General features: G+C 32.5%; 1 protein-coding gene and 1 long non-coding RNA gene across 4 annotated transcripts in view; one reads left to right on the top strand and one right to left on the bottom strand.

Moving 5' to 3' along the window:
- LOC129950273 (GTP-binding protein RAD) overlaps nt 1-12,639 on the bottom strand; it is a 214,682-nt gene that overhangs the window by 88,537 nt on the left and 113,506 nt on the right. The gene's annotated exons all lie outside the window — the stretch shown is intronic.
- On the top strand, nt 370-1,332 carry LOC129950274 (uncharacterized). Its single transcript, XR_008782095.1, has 2 exons — nt 370-942; nt 1,128-1,332. It is a non-coding gene; the product is annotated as an uncharacterized LOC129950274 (long non-coding RNA).

The following is a 12,639-nucleotide window of genomic DNA, read 5'->3' as shown; positions in this document are numbered from 1 at the left end:
TTTATGTGTGCTTTGGCATTATGCCAATAATAGCACTTTCGTGTAGATCGAAGAAACCAGATTTATTTTTCAAAAGCAAAAATCAAAAAAAAGTATTGAATCCATAGTCTTATACATATATACACTTTAACAAATAACGTGTACTTAAATATTGGCCACGTTTAAACTTCTGTGTAAACTCTATGTTTTTTTTCTTCTTTTTTTTTGATTTAATATTTCGCTGCCTCCCTTTTCGTGCTGTCGAAAAAGTCAATAAAACATTCTACGCTTATCGTCTGTGCGAATATACTATCTACATATTCTACATCTACATATTCACAAACAAGCCCAACATCTGTCATATATGGTGTTCTGCTGGTACACCGGGGCGTATGTGGAACATATTTTTCTTTATTTTCTTTTTTAATATATTATTTTTCCTCCTCTCAACTTGTGCTGTGTATTTTTATCTTGTTGAACGATTGTAACATTAGTGTTAACTGTGTGATTTAAATAGAAAAGTGGGATGTAACGGTATTGTACTCTGTTATTCAAACACAACACCCTCCTACCCACCCCCTTCGCTCTATCGAAGTTTTCCTATGATGATGATAAAGTGTATCTGATGGGGTGCTTTATATGTGGGTAATGTGGAACGAATGGGGGCGTGGTAGGCATGTCAAATGTCATAGAAATTACATGATGTCACTTTTGTACATTTGAAACACTTTTAGTTTTGCGTGTTGAGGTGCATTTAGCTGATGTTGCATACTAATTTCCTGCTGCACATCATCATATTTTTGTAGCATCGTCGTCGCGTAGTCGCTCGTCTATATGATTTTCTAATTTTGCTTTTATTTTTAAGTTATCCTTATGTAAATTAAAATTCATTTTGACATTTAAATTTAACAACCAGTTTACTGGATGTTTTTATATACTTATCTATGATATTTGCGTATTGAGGTGAAATTTAATGTTCTATATTTTTGCAGTTCATTGCAATCAAATTTTAAATGACTTTCTCATTAGAAGTCATTTATATTTGTCTAGATTAAAATCAGCTAATAAAATGTTTCTACTTTAATGAACAAACTCATCAATTTGAGTTCGTTTTTATTCTTTTCTCTTCTTTTTTTTTTTGGAATTAGTGTTGCAGAGAATGGCACGGAACGATGCTAGGGTGGCGGTCGGCGGAGCGGCGGTAGCACGGTTATGACGCATACGTACGTGATGTAGATAAAGTTGACGATAAATTTGCATGTGACATTAATGTGACATCCTTTCAGCCAGATTATGATTGAAATTCAAATGTGTTATCATTTTGCAAAATAAAACTGATTCATAAAAAATTCATTGAAATTTTTTATTCACAAAAAAACGACTTAATTTTAATAAGAATGCGAGAGATTTTAACATTTTTATGATTTTTGTTTTACTCACTTTTATGAATTTTATATTTGTTTTCTTTTTACTATAGGCCTTGAAATGTTTAATGTATTTTCGAAAACACTAATAAATTAGATCAATTTTTCTTCGTTGGTTTTTGAAAAATGTATACTCGTGTACCTATACATAACCAAGTATTGAATATTAATTTGCAATAAAATTTTTATGGAATATTAATTCAATTTGTTGTGCTAAATTTAGCAACCATGTCAAATTGTAAACAAATAATATTCAATGTTTAAATGATGCTGAAAATTATTTAATAAACATGTTCATTTTTCTCATATAAATCAAATTTTATTTGTGGTTTTGTATGATTAATTTGTTACTAATATGTTTACAGGGCTGATGGTTTTTTTTTTAGTTACATATTTGTTTTTTTTTTTAATTTTATTTTTGATAAAATCGAGCTGGAAAAAGGTTTTGGGATCATTTGATTCAATCGAAAGAGGAATTTTTAAGGTTTTGCATTTTTGTATTCAGTTTTTTTTTTTTTTAATTTGTTGTTGTTTATTTGATAATTTTAAATTATTTAAATCCCTCCGATTTGTCGAATTCGAAATTATGAATTTTTTAGACATTGACATCCATTAAATTGAAAGTATTGATACCAGACTTATGTCTGCCTCTCAACATGCCAACTGTTAATGTTAATCGGTAGATATAGCTTAAAATACCTTAGCACGCACAATTGAATTCACAACGGTTACTTTTGTTACCCTTCCGCTAGAAGTTTCGTTAGCATAGGGACACCGCAAGAATATGAATTTAAAAATTATGGGTAGCAATTAAATTAAATAAAACAAGTAAAACTATATTTTGTGATGGTTTAGGTTGTCGTGGTATGTATAAGAGGTCAAGCTACTACACACATTAAGCCTTCCACATCTGATTTCGAAAAGAGCCAAATTCTAAGATTTTTTAAGAACCTGTGGCAATGGCTATTGCTGTTGCATATATCTGCTGGAATTTTGTTATATCTTAATGGAGCTATGAAAGTACAGAAGCGTCTAAGATGCTCTGTTCAAGTTCTTTGAATAGCCTCAGTATACGCTGATGATCTCAACGAACGATATATGGCATTTCTTCTTACTGTATTGTGACCACCCCGCAGATAGAACAGTCTCAATACCTTATAAACATAAAGATGTCCAAGTGGTAATACATTAAAAATGATGGTTCCCATATAGGTTTGTGAAGCATTACTCTTATGATCTTCTTCTGGGGTGCGATTAAGGGTTTAGGTTGCTGACAAATGGACTAACCCAGCAGGATATACCATATTCTAAGCTAGCTAATGCATAATAAATAGATGTTAGTAGGTTTGCTGGTACTATTTTTCGCAAGAGAAAGATTTTGTTCAAAACAATATGCATATTTTTTTAACACTCATAATTTGTGACTTTCTGTTCAGTTTTCAGTCTAGTTTTATGCCAAGGTATTTAAATTCTGTTACACATTCAAGTGGCACGTAAAAACCAGTATAACTAGAATGTCGACATGAAGACCAACATTTTCAATAGAAATCTCATTTGACAAGGAAAAGTTCATAATCTTGGATTTGCTACTCAGCACCATCTGATGATATTTAAACCAGTTTACCAAAATAGATAGATAGCTATTCAGTGAGATTTTTATTCTATCAACAGAAGGATCAGAATACGAAAGGTCTAAGTCATCTGCGAAAGCAACCATATTTCCTTTGAAAGGCAATTGAAAAATTTAATTAATATAAACAATAAAACTAAAGGCCCGAGCACTGACCCTTGAGGGACGCCAACACACGCACTAGTGTTCGAATCATTCATAGTTGTACCGATTCGCACATACTGGGACCTGTTTTGAAGATAGGATGAGAACCAATTTAAAATGTTACTTCTGAATCCATATCTATAAAGTTTATTTAAAGGAAGTTTATGGTCGACTAAGTCAAATGGTTTCGTCAGATCAAGAAATAGAGCACCAGATTTATTTGATTTATCGAGTTCATTATTGATGCTTTTCAAGAGAGCCACTACTGCATCTTCGGAAGATTTACCCTTCATTAATCCAAATTGCAAAGAGCTGGGAATTCTATATTTACCAAGAAACTTAAGTATTCTTTTAGTTACTAATTTTTCAAAAATGTTTGAGAAAACAGATAGCAACGAAATTGGTCTGTAGTTATTAGGGTCTGTTGTGTCACCTTTATTATATATCGGGATAATAATTGCAGTTTTAAGGCATTCTGGGAATACCTCACTTTCAAAGCTTGAGTTGACATTATATTTTAAGTGCCTTGTTATAAAAACATTCTTTTTTTGTATTACTATGCTGCTTAAGCCATCTATTCCAAAGGAAGTTTTTGATTTCAAGTTAGCAATCACATGAGATACTTTATTTTCGGTAACCGTACTTAAAAAGAAGGAAGACAAAACTAAATCATCATTTGGATGATCTAGACAAACATTTTCGATGTTTGAGGAAATTGGTGTATGATTTTTAAATACATATTTGAAAAACAGATTAAAATTATTTGCAATATCCGGACTGGATGTCAATACAAAACAAAGACCAATATAGTCCTATTTTTGTGATAATATAAAATTCCATATGAAAAACCCTACTTATATCAAAGGTATTAGAGTTTTCAGACTTGGCTAATTATCTGAAAAACGTAATGGAGAAGATTACATCGGTAATCAGACCGATTTTTCTCTACGGTGTGGCACTACGGTAAATTGCCTTAGAAAAGGATATAAACTGCTATAAACTAAAGTCAAAAGTTCAACTTTCCTATGTATAAGCGGATCGATTGGCAGGATCACATCGGCGGAACTGAATTGAATACCCTATTCTACCTAACACCTTTTGATATACTTAGAAATCATATACATAGCTGCAAGCTCTGCTATTCGTCTCAAAGCTTTATCGCAGTGGCTTAACAACAACATTGGTCACGCTGTAGTTTTAAGATATTGAGAATCAATTCCATAGCACACAGACTACACTATCTCTCAACTGCAATTCGACAGAAACTTCCAGATTTCTACACCTTGCAGATCTTTCTGAGAGGAAAGGGCATTCCTGGAAGACGAGTCAATCCACTTTTATACAGATGATTCACAATAAGAGTTGTGTACTTTGAACGACTAAAATTAAGTCTCTCTTCCGCGTGTTGGAGGAGAAATATTTTGGCGATAAATGAAGAGTTGTCCTGGCTTTAAAAAAAACGCTGTATAAACATCTGATATCCGTATTTTCTCAGATAGTCAGGTCGCTAAAAAATGACTCTGTCTCTATAAACTCTTTAACAGTCCATAAGTGTCGATCATCTCTATTGGAGATGGCATAACAGTTTAACATTCACCTTTGCTGGATGCTGGGCCATAGAGACATTCCAGAAAACTGTAAGGAAGACGAACTCACAAGGAATGGTACAGTACAAATCATTCTTCCACGTTTGACAAATGTTGGCATACCAATCCCTAACTTTTGCTAATGAAGACGCTATTAAGAAGGCAAACATCAGGTGGAATCACATCACTACGTGTTAGGTCACAAAAACCATCTGGCCTACATTATATTTAAAGTGTTCAAGGTGCTTGCGATCTCATATAAGACCGCATATAAGCTCGATAAGCTGTGTCATAACCGGGTACTGTTTAATAAGACAGCACGCAACGCTGGTAGGCGTATTCTTAAATGACTTCTGCAGAGACTGTATGGATGAGGAAGAAGAAGAAACAATTGTTCACCTTCCTTGTGCATGCCCTGCTCTAGCTCAAAAATACAAGAATTGCCTAGGAGAATTCTTCTATAACGATCCAAGCAATCTTAATCATATTAGCCTTTCACTTTTCGTAAGGTTTCATTGAACTCAGAAGAAAGCCTTAGAGTGTCCTTCTCCATCACGGACAACTACTTTAACCTAACCTTACCTAGACGTTTAAAGACTCTCATAATACAAATTCATGGTTTTAAGAGAGATGTCATTTAAGGGTTTATACGTACGTTCGTACGTATTCTCTTCTTCTTTTTCCTCTTTTTACTCCCTTTCCTAAATTTGAGAAAGTGAATATTTAGAAGACTCCAAATATTTTACGAGCCAATAATTCTTTGTGTCTTATTAAATTTCAGTCAAAATTTAACACGACTAAAAAACAAAATCAATTACACTTAAAATATTTGTATAAATAAAATAAAAGTAAAAATAAATAAAATAAAAGTATTCGAAAAAGCCAATGGATAGTTTTTCCTACAAAAGAATAAAAGAGGGATGCGGTCCCATTCATCCGTGTCCGTCTGTCAATACCTCTGTAAATCTTAGAAAATATTAATAACAACATGTTGTATAAGCTTTAAAATTTGAAGCAAGAGAGATCTCTTTGGTCTCATAATACTTGAGTCAAAAACCGTTTCTTAATAAGTTTTCTTGTTGTAGTAGCGTGTTCGAGAAAACAAGTTGTTTATTGAATTTTTCTTGAAAAGTAAATAAAAGTTAACAACAATATTTTGCATATTATAAAATAAGTTTGATTTTAATATTTTTCTTTGTTCCAAAGATTTCAAGTCGAAAATTAATTTTTAAAATTGTATTTCTAATAAAAACATACCGATTTTATTTTTCTAAGAATAATAATGTTAAGTTAATACCAATGTTTGCTATAGAACGAAATAATTTGCAAGTCAATCATTTCGAGAGATTCGAGTCGAGTTTTTAAGATTTGCTTATAAAAAAAACTGTCACTTGTATTTTTCTAAAAATGTTACCAAAATTTTACAAATTTATATCTTTTGGAAGATAAAATGAAATTGATATTGAAAGAAATATCTTTAATTGTTGCCAGAAAATTGGAGTCAAAAATACATTTGTAACAACTTTTGATAGTTTAATTTCAAATTTTTTTTCAAACTGTCAGTTACTTTCGCAAAAAAACTGAATTGTGATTATTATTGTTTACCATTATCACGTCATAAGACAAAAGATATATTTAGTGTTAACTAATTGTTTTACCTTTTCAACAACTTAACTTTATTGAAAGTATTTTCTACACCTTTTATTATCGTGCTATTATCTTTAACACGAGATATATTTGAAGTCGATATCTCCAGAGTTAAGACCATAAAAAACAAAGTTCCTGATTATACGTTTACACACACATTTCTTTTTAAAAACCTATTAATAAGGTTTAAAGAGCTTTGAAACATCGAGAAATGCAAACATTTCAAATTTTGCAAATCGAACCGATTAGAATTACTTCAGATGGGAAGTTATAAACGTTTCTGGAATAAAAAAAACTGGGATGCGACCCAGACCCACTCTGTCGCTTAGTCTTGCTTAGAAGGTTTGCAGGTTTTCGTGTTTTAAAAAAACAAGTTTTCAGTTAAATTATTCTTACAAAATTAAGATTACCAATAATATTTAGCATATGATGAAATAATTTGATTCCAAAATCAATTTTTGTAAACCCGAATTTTGTCAAAAACCAATTTTCGTAGCATTTGCGTATTTTTTTTTGTAGATTTAATTTTTTTTATGAAAAAACTGACCTTTGGATTTTTATAAAAACAAAATTTCTAAATGTCGAAGACAGTTTTTTTTTTGTAAAATAAAATTTGTTTCAATCCAATCTTTTTAATTTTTGAAAAGGTATTTGAGTCGAAAATAAATTTCAACGAAGTTTTAGTATTGTTTATTTAAGAAAACTGTCAATTCGAATTTTTAAAAATTTTACTGAATGTAAGCAACAATATTTTTACAAGATTAAATTAGTTTGAAGCCAATATTTTGAATTTTTGAAAAGATATTTGAATCGAAAATTAATTTGTACCAACTTTTAATAATGTTTTTTTAGGTTTGTATTTTGTATACAAAAACTGTAAAATTGATTTTTCTGAAAATTTTACCATTTATGTCAAAAACGTTATTTTACGTGGCACACAATTATTTTGGAGATGAAATCATTTCTGACAAATATTTTTTCATTTTTTTTTATGAAAAAATACCGTAAATTGGATTCTTTCCCAAAAATATATTTACTTGGTATCCCGTTACAACATATGATATTAAATTTAACGCACACACATGCATCTTTCTAAAAATCTTTTACTTCGACCCTAAGGATCTTGAAACGTTGACAAATGTCAAAATTTTCAATTCTACAAATCGGACCGGTTAAAATAACTTCTATGGGATGTTAAAAATTTTGCGAAAATTCAAGTTTTCGATTTTTGAACAAAAAACTGTTGGTCTTACAAAATTAAAATGTCTCACTTTGAATCTGCTTAATTTCGGAATTTTAAAAAATGATCTAGGTAGACGAATAGATAGACAGAAGAGACAGGCTTTATTTTCAAGATTTGAAGAATTTTTCATTTTCTGAACAAATTTAGAAATGTTTACAATTTTGAAAAGTAGAATATTTTTCCATTTTTTAAAATAAATATTTGTAAATAGTAAAACAGATACAAAATTTGATTCGTGAAAGAAGCAAAAATTTGCAAGATGATTTTAAAGGAAGTTTTTATTGAAGCTCAGAAAAATACTTTGTTTGTTCTCTTGATAAAATATTGATTTAACTATACTCGTATTTATATTCAATATTTTAAATTAATTAGCTGATTGAGAATTAAAAAAAGTAATTGTTTGCAACAAATAAATAAAAAAAACTTATTTTGTAAACACTTCTTAAATGTTTTAAATAATTATACCAAAAAAGAAAAAAATGCCTCAATTTGGCATGCAAAAATTGTATACCAAATATTAAAAACTATATTAACCATGACCATTGACAAAGACCATCAAATGAATACAATTTCAGCTTTAAAATAATTTGAAAAATTCAAAACCAAAAACAAAATGCAGTTTTTTTTATAAAATTAAATAGAAAAAAAAATAAAGAAACAATATCTCAAATAATTACGATTTAGTGGTGTTGAGTTTTGAGACTGTTAAATGAAATGAAAAATGTATTTCTCTTGTTTTTAAATTGTGGTGATGCACATTTATGACTTGTTTCATCAAATTTAACATCTTATAGAAATAAAGTAGAAGCCAGCCAAAATAATAGACAGGAGCGCAATTTATGAGTGATCGAAATAAATGATGCATTCAGGCGAACTTAAGTGATTTTTGTTAACATTTTCATGGCAAAAGAAAAGAGTACCACCATAAAGAAAGGAATATCAAATTTGATAAGAGCTGTAAGCATACGTTATGTACGGTTGAAAAACAAATCTCTGCATTTGAAAGTAAGGCTGAAGATAAGCTTAATACAGAAGATATTACGACTACGGTTTGTTTTGGATTATTCTGAATTTAATGCAAATTCAAGGGTAAATATTAATCAACTTTAAAGTTTTTTTGAAATACAAACAATACAAACCGAATTGTATTTACAAAACAGGTTTCCAAATTTATTAACCCAACTTAGAAAATATAAGTCCATCCTTTTTTTTTGTACAAAAAGACACAAGCGTCCACAGGTTTTTCTCAAAACCCACCTCTGGCTATCAACTCCTACTGTCACCTCCCCGTGGTGAACATCGGGTGCCTAGTACCTCAACTTGAGTTGGGTCTCAACCCCAGTGGAAAGTTATTGGAAGTTGTTATCGATAGAGGAGGGGGAGAGGTGTTTCCACTAAGTCACCTCTTCTTATCCAAACGGCAGCCTAGGAATACTCGAGATGAAATCAACGGTGCCGTCTACAGTTCAAGTAATATTGAATTACTTGATTTTCTTATAGGGCTTCTACGACTTATTCGAAGCCCAGGCCTATATGGAGCGGTTTATACAGCTTACCATCCTTTGAGTTATACTAAGGATCTGGCCTTACAGGTTGGGTGTTTTTCTGTCAGGGTGATATCCTGACCACGTAAAAATATCCAAGGGAAGACATCTTTGGTGGAATAATTGGGAAAAACAGACGGCACGACGACACTTCCAACAACGGATTCAGGCTCATAGATTTTGCTGCAAGGCGAAATGTCATGGTAGCCAGCATGCGTTTTTCACCAATCAATCAATCTACGTTTGCAGCATCATGGATGTCCGACGTTTCCAAGGACTTAACATCAACACGAACCACTACTTTGTTGTAGCCAAGGTAGCACTTCGGGTTTCGAGACCCAAAGCAAAAAAGGAAGATGCTGGGAGAAGGAACAACGTCGAACGGCTACAATTGCAAGATATCTCCAAACCCTTCTCCTACCGAGTTACAAGTAACCTCTCTCGTAGTTCTCTGCCGCCAACACAATGTATCGAAAGCCAATGGCAACATTGCCAAAATGCAATCAATGAAGCCGCCTCTGTCGTGCTGGGTTCCAAGCACCCACCAACAAGGAACCACCGGTTTGATGAGGAATGTTGACAGGCAAATGCAGCCAAACAACAGGCACGTAAAGCGGCGTTGTTGCATAAAAGGACGAGAGCTTAGCAGAAGAGGCGAACACTAACTTCTCAGAAGGAATAAGAGAGAGCATGAGAAGCGCGCAGTCGAAGACGTTGAAAAGGTTTTTAAAGCAGAAATGAAGTTCAAAAGTTTTATGAGCAAATTCACGAGTCCATAAACCTAGAACCGAAGGCTGGAAAGACGAAAATGGAAACATCATGAGGGAATCATAGTCAATGATGAGGATATGGAAAGACCACTCCTGCAGACTGTATAACGGCTACGACGAATCGAATTTCCCTGTCAGGCATTATGATCCATTCAGCATAGACAACGAAAGCCAACAATCCGGTACTGCCAACTGAGACGAACTAAAGATTGCCATATCTAAGCTGAAGTCTAACAAAGCCGCTGGAGCATATGCCTTGAATGCCGAGCTCTTCAAAGCAGCTGGAGATAATTTTATTAGGTGCATGTACTTACTAAGATATAGTCGGAAGAAAGCATGCCCGATGAATGCAACCTCAGTACTGTTTACCCGATTCTGAAAAACGAGACCCTCTAACTGCATCAGTCTACTTTACATTGCTAACAAAGTCTTCTCTTTTGTCGATTAAATATTCACATTATGGCAGATCCTGGTAAAAACCCAAGAACATCAAATCGGTACCTACCATATTTTCATCAATTTCAAGACGGAATTATGACAGCATCTAAAGGGACGAGCTGTATAGGGCCGTTCCTAGTTTTTGCATCCCTGCCTCGTCGGTTTGTGCAGGATGACCATGGAGAATTCACGCTGCTCCATAAATGTTGGAAACAACTTAACAGAACCTTTCGATGTCAAAAAAGGTTTTAGACAAGGTGATGCGCTATGATGAGATTTTTTTAACATTATGCTTGAAAGAATAGTGCAGAGCTCACACGTCAACACTAGAGGCACTATCTTTCAAAAGTCTGTCCAATTACTAGCATCTGCTGATGACATTGACATAATCGGAAGAACTCAGCGTGATGTCAATGGGACTTTTGTGAGTATTGAGGCAGAGGCGGCAAAAATAGGTTTTAACGGTTAATGAAGTAAAACAAATTACATGCGCGAAACTATAAACATCTAGCAAGAGACCTAGCTAAATGGAGAAGTTTGTTGGGTAAGGCCCTTGTTCACACAGGACTGTAGGACATGCAGCAATATGGCCAAATCCATTGCAGTTGTAACATTTAGGACCCTTAAAGTTCTTATTCCCAAAGTTTTTGTTGTTCTTGCCAACAAAAGCAGTATCTTGACTTGCATCCAAATTAACGTCTTGAAGAAGTTTGGTTTTAATTCTGTCTCCTGTAATAAGAATCCCCGAGCTTTGGATTCCCATTATCATTGGCTTGTATTGTTCGGGAAGACCAGCTAAAAGCGTTGATTCTATTCATTCTTCATCTTGGTTAAGACCAACAGACTGAACTTGTACGATGTATTTAAAACATCGTTAACGTACGCATCTACGGTAGAGAAATCTTTTAATTTTGTAGAACAAAACTTTTGGATGAGCCCAACTCTCCTCACAAGACCAGAATCTTGAAAAATTTTCTGAAGAGAATCCCAAATCTCCTTAGCGCTTTTGCAATGGCTTTGCGTTTCAGAGCTTCGTTCCATCCTTCTCACTCTCACTACCATCAGAAACAGCTTTCCAAAGTCCTTTCATTTGGAAATAAGGTTCAACTGGAAATTTTCAGTCTTCGAAATTTTCGATTCCGCGAAGCTTTTCAATACAAATTTCTTTATTATTTTGTATTTAGATCTTGATAAGGCCCATAACCTGATGTTTTAAGGCTCTGAACAGTAATAATATTTATTTATACATCAACCATATACAAATAAGTACAACTTGATAACAATAAAATAAACTAAGTATTTAAAAACAAAGTATCCAATCTCAACTTTCAACAGCAATAACAAAAATTATAAAAATGGCCATATTCTACCGCTAAACCTGACAAATTTTAAAAAATACTGTAGAGCAACGTGTTTTTTAAATAGTGTTTTCAAAGCATTATATTCAGTCTTATTTGGTGCTTTCCATATTTGGAGTATTGTTTGACTTCATTTTGACATTTTAAAAAAATAAGTCTTTTTAAAGAACAGGTCCTTAAAAACTGTTGAATTTTAGTAATGGCTTGAATTTAACTTGTCAAATGTCGGCTTCAAAAGTGATAGCTATCTTAATAACTGGCTTTTTAAAATGAATCCTTTGTAATAGGGACTACTGGCAAAGGCGCTATTAAAAACATGTTTGCCCCTGGATGAAAGCTCCCAACGTAATAAGTTGAAAGACAAACACAGAATTAAAATAAAAACTTATGAATACAAGAAACCCCCATCAGAGGAAAAACCTCTGAATAAGAAAATATACTAAAATAAACAAAAATTCTCGAAAAACGTTTTTTCCCAATGGAACTTTAATATGTTATTTTTTTTATTTTTTCGTGTTTAAAAGTCAAAAAGTAACACGCGCCTAACTGAGTATGAGTGGCATTGTTCGTGCTGCCACCATTTGTCAATTGAAATTATAATTCATACGTACGAGTACATAATTATTAATATTCATATCAACATCATACAAAAACCGAAAACCACATTATTTAAAAAAAACATACAAAATATGAAAAATAATAATTGAGATTTTTCATTGAAAATTTTTGTTTATAGTTTTTAAAGATGCAATTTCTATTTTTGAATTTCTCAATAATTCGAACACATAGAACACAGACACTGATTTAAATATTTTGGTCTTTAGGATGTTGGTATGGAACACATTTATAGAAACATTTTCGAAGAGTGAGAAATTT

Source organism: Eupeodes corollae, chromosome 3 (genome assembly GCF_945859685.1).
Source record: "Eupeodes corollae chromosome 3, idEupCoro1.1, whole genome shotgun sequence".
In the NCBI taxonomy this organism is placed as follows: Eukaryota; Metazoa; Arthropoda; class Insecta; order Diptera; family Syrphidae; genus Eupeodes; species Eupeodes corollae.
Note: the sequence above shows the minus strand (reverse complement) of the source record. Positions and strands in the feature narration are given on the sequence as shown.